Here is a 4,751-nt window from a genome sequence, read left to right as displayed (position 1 = left end):
GGGAAGATTCCCTGGAGAAGGAAATGACAACCCACTCCAGTACTCTTGTGTAGAAATTTCCATGGATGCAAGGCACCTGGTGGACTACAGTCCATGAGGTCGCAAAGAGTCAGATACAACTGAGCGATTTCACTTTCTTTCTTTCACTTTAAGCTTTAAGAGAGGGGGTGGAATTGAGGACAGAGTAATAATAATTGAGGGCTTCCTCATGACTTAGCCAGTAAAGAATCTGCAAGAGATGCAGGCAGATGTGGGTTCAATCCCTGGGTCGAGAAGACCCCCTGAAAGAGGAAAGGGCAATCCACTCCAGGATCCTTGCCTGAAAAATCCCATAGGCAGAGGAGCCTGGTGGCTATGGTCCATGGCGTCGCAAGAGTCGGACAAGACTAAGCATGCACACTGCAGCAATAATCTTAACTTCACTAGCGCTGAATACCAGTTGAGCAGTTTCACATACCCCTGTAGCAGAGTGCTTGTGAACACTTCTGTAGAATCAGAATTGGCACAGCCTGAGCAGGGGCTTGTGAAGCAGAACCTCGGCCTTGCCTGGAACAGGTCCAATGAAGCAGTGTCCACTCCCTCAGCACCAGGAACTGCCTGTGCCCAGCACTGGAGGTCAGATCTGATGCTGCCTTTGGGTGGAATTTTAGTATCTGCACTGCCAGCACATCCCTAACCAGCATGGTGAACAGCTGTGAGGTGGGAGACGCCCTGGCAAAAAGCAGGAGGGGCAGGGTTGTCTGCCAAGGTTTACAGGGTCTGCAGGGTAGGGTCACATCTAGGGTCAGAGTCATCTGTTCCTGCAGTGTGGCACTGGAGACCCTTTTTGGGTCCCTTTTCTGCCTCTGATTCTAGCTTCCAGACAGCTGGAAAAATAGGTTCGTGTTTTCAGCTCTTGGTCCTTGCTGCCCAGCCCCCATCTTCCCTCCCCCCAACAAAAGATACTTCTTTGGTTAGAGGCCAGTGACATCACCTGTTGCTCCTTAACCTTACCTAACCACATGACACCCCTCTGTGATGGAAACCCACAGTTCATGCTGTTCTCAATACCCATGGCAACACCACAGCTTGTCACACATTCTCTTCACCCACCAATTTCATCGCCTTATGCAGAGCTCCAGTCATCTTTCTAATCTGTCAGGCATTTTCTGAGGAAGGAGGGAACTGGACCTCTTCATCCTCTAATCTTTGCCCCAGAGAAGTGGGTACCAGGTGCCCTGGGACTGCACAGCCCTGAGCCAGGGCATGTGCATGTATGTGCACACACACACACACACACACACACACACACACACACACACACACACACACACACACACACACACACACACACACACACACCACCCCTCCTGCTTGGAGGACTTTGGCGGGCCCCGCCTCCTACCTCTTGCCTTTTCACCACAGGCACCTCCAGGAAACACAGCAGAGTCCTGGGACTTTGAGGAGGAGCCCACAGCAAGTGGAGGTCATCAGGGAGGGGATAAAGTGGGGGAAACTGGGCCTAAATAAACCCCTCCATCAAATGACTAGGGAAGTCCTGGGAAGCAGGGGCTGAATCCATGTGACCAGAAAGGGGAGGGAGATAGTTGGAGAGGTTTTGGTCGGTTTGGGAGGGTGGGCATTAATGATGTTCTCATTCCAAGTCCATTTATAGGCTGTGGAAAACGGAGATGATTCTGCCTTCGTACTTGGCATTGACCCAAAACTCCTTGTGAGCTCACACTTTGTGAGCTGATTACTGCCCTTAGTATTAGACCAGTCCATAGAAAGTGGGAGCAATGGCTGTGACTCTGTTGGAGGATTGGTGCAGAGGAATGGACCTGGACTCTAGGAAGGTCTTGCTAATCGTGGGGATCCCAGTGGAGTGTAGTGAGGCGCAAATTAAAGAGACCCTGAGGAGAGGCTTAGGGTGCACCTACAGGGTGCTGGGCACAATGTTCAGAAGGGAAGACCAGGCTAAGACAGTTTTCCTTGAATTGACTGACACCATCAACTATGCTACCATGCCCAGCCGGATCCTAGGAAATGGAGGTACCTGGGAAGTGGTGGTGAAGCCCCATAGCCCAGATGAGGAATTTATCAACATACTGAAGGACTTCCTAAAAGATGAGTGCCGAAGAATGTTTGATGTGGCCAAAACCCTGGGGCACAGCACTCACTCTGAGGGTGCAGAGCTGAAGGATGTGGCTCAAGTCAGGCAACCAGTCTTGCAGCCTCTGAAAGAAAGCCTGTGGTACCAAAAACTCAAGACATTTTCAGGAAACACTCTCCCAGGCCCAGGTGAAGAGAGCTTTGAAACCTGGCTAGAGCAGGTGACTGAGATGATGCAGCTATGGCAGGTGTCTGAGACTGAGAAGTGGTGGTATTTGCTGGAGAGCTATGTGGCCCTGCCCAGTCCATCATGCGGCTGCTGAGGGCCAGCAATGACTCCATGACAGTGGAGGAGTGCCTGGAGGCCCTGAAACAGATCTTTGGGGATAAAGAGGACCATAGAACCTCACAGTTTAAGTTAGTCCAGACCTTCCAGAAGTCTGGAGAGACTATCTCTGGCTTTTTGGTACGATTAGAGCCCCTGATTCAGAAAGCCATGCAGCATAGCCCCATGCCAGTGAGAAGTGCAGACACGATTTGCCTGAAACACATCCTAGCTCGAGCCTCCATGACCACTGCCCTCCATGGCAAACTCGAGCTACTGGATCAGCAAGAGTGTGCACCCACTTTCCTGCAGTTAATGAAGCTCATTCGAGATGAAGAGGAGTATAAGGCCACCATGGCAGTGACCGAGGAGATCCAGAGTCGAGCAGAAAGGGTCTTCAGGGCATCAGAAGACAGTGTCCTGATCCCTCAGGTCATGGTGCAGGCAGGGTCATTTGCTGAGAGCAGCACTCAGACCATCCAGGAAGGAATCATCCCATTTCTGAAGTGCCGGCGGCTATCCTCTAGCTGTGACACTGGGGAGGAAGGCCACAGTCAGACACTATTTTCTAGGGCCAAGAATCAGCCTCCAGCAAAGCCCAGGCCTCAGCTGGCAGCAGAAGAATCAGGGAACGAGAGAGGGGCTGGAGCCGTAGAACCACCCCAAGGCCTAGGAAGCATAGGCTCAACATATCCAGGCACACCCTCTGCTAGCAGGCAACAGAAAACGTGCAACGGAGGGAAGAGGCGGTCCACACAAACAGCGGGGGACCTTGAGTGGGGCAGAGGGGAAGGGAAGCCAGGCTCAGCCCCCTCAGCCTCTACCAATTGGAAGGTGCTCCACCAACCAAGCCAAAATCAGTTCAGGGAGGCGCGGGAGGCCCAAGCGGAAGACCATCATGTGCAGCAAAACGGGTGCCTATGCCTCAGACAGAGACCCCAACATAGCAGAGGCTGAAGAAGTTGTAGTCAGGGGCTCTGGCATTGGCCCTGGCTTCTGGCCACCTGCAAATGCCCGCCCTGTGGGCTCTGAGCTACTGATGCTGATGGGCTCCCAGGCCACTTGGGGCCTAGAGGAGCCTCTCTGGAGGCCATCTCTGCCACAAGTAGCCAGCTCTGACAAGGAAGAGCTGTGGGGCACATGGAAGATGCTCCGGCGGGGAGACCGCAGGATCCAGCCTGTCCTCAGGATCATCTACACTGCCCTAGGGAGTCCCCAGGAAGGCAGCACCCTGGAGCCTTTCCGCAATTGAAGGCAGAGGACCCAGAGGCCCATGGCATCCAGCACCAGCGTACAAGCAGTCTTCCCCCAACCCAGCCCCTGCAGCCTGGAAGGACTATAGGGACAAGGAAAGCAAAAACTGTGAAGAGATGATAAGGCCCTGGGTACCTGGTGGGCCAGTACCCCACAACTGGCTTTGCTGTGAGTGGGTGTGTGTGGTATAAACTTTTGTTCCAAAGGAGGAAAAGGAGAAGGAGGAGGAAGAGGAGGAGGGATATGTGAGAAGAAGAGGAGGTGCACGGAGGAGAGGGAGGAAGAGGAGGAGGAGAATTCTTTGGCGGGACAGAGGGTTGTTTCTTTCTGCTTAGGTTTGAGTTTGGTCACTGGAGACCTGGGACTTGCCTGGAGAAGTAGCACTCACCAGCTGCCAATGCCAAGGTCATCCCCAATGCTTGCCAACTGGAAACAGCCCTGAGTGGCCAGCCCCAGCCTAGGTGAGGGATGCCTGCAAACAGCTGCTGCCCACACTGACCTGAGAGATGTTAAGGGCCATGTCATGGTGCCTGGCCCTCCCCCACCCCTCCAGAGGGGACCCCTATTCAGCATTCCCTGGGGCAGACTGCTCCCTGTCCTGGGAAGTCCAGATGTGCCCCCTGTAGGCCTCCTAGTGACCCAGGTCTCTAGGAAACCCTCCCTGTCCCAGCCCCTCTCCCCTTCCCATCAACACACACCTCCAAGCCATCATCCATTTCCCCCACACCCCTCACAGAATCCTGAGGCGCCCATGAACCTGGGCCAGGTGTCCCCACCTACCTGTTCAGCCAACCCTGGGCCCTGCCAAGTGTCCTGAGCTTCAGCACCAGCCAAGGCTCTACCTGCTGTGGTCCCGTGTCCTCAGCTGTGTGTGCTTTCCTGGTGGAGATTCAGGCCCAGTTCTGCTTGCTCTCCTGGAGATGTGAGTGTGCTCTTCCCTGAGCAGTTCTACCAACCGTGGGGCAGAGACACCCCAGTCCACTTCCAGGAACTGGTGGGAAGGAGGGGATGGACGAGGACTTGACTGGCACCCACCCAAGGACCTCAGGAAGGAATATCTGCGTTGGGGCTTCCCAGCGGG

General features: G+C 54.2%; 1 pseudogene; it reads left to right on the top strand.

Annotated features, from left to right (window-relative positions):
• The first annotated feature begins 1,778 nt into the window (after positions 1-1,778).
• On the top strand, positions 1,779-3,668 carry LOC136155316 (paraneoplastic antigen-like protein 5; annotated as a pseudogene).
• Positions 3,669-4,751: the final 1,083 nt, after the last annotated feature.

Source organism: Muntiacus reevesi, unplaced genomic scaffold (assembly GCF_963930625.1).
Source record: "Muntiacus reevesi unplaced genomic scaffold, mMunRee1.1 SCAFFOLD_94, whole genome shotgun sequence".
Classification (NCBI taxonomy): Eukaryota; Metazoa; Chordata; class Mammalia; order Artiodactyla; family Cervidae; genus Muntiacus; species Muntiacus reevesi.
The sequence above is the reverse complement of the archived record's forward strand: the minus strand, read 5'-3'. Positions and strand labels throughout refer to the sequence as shown.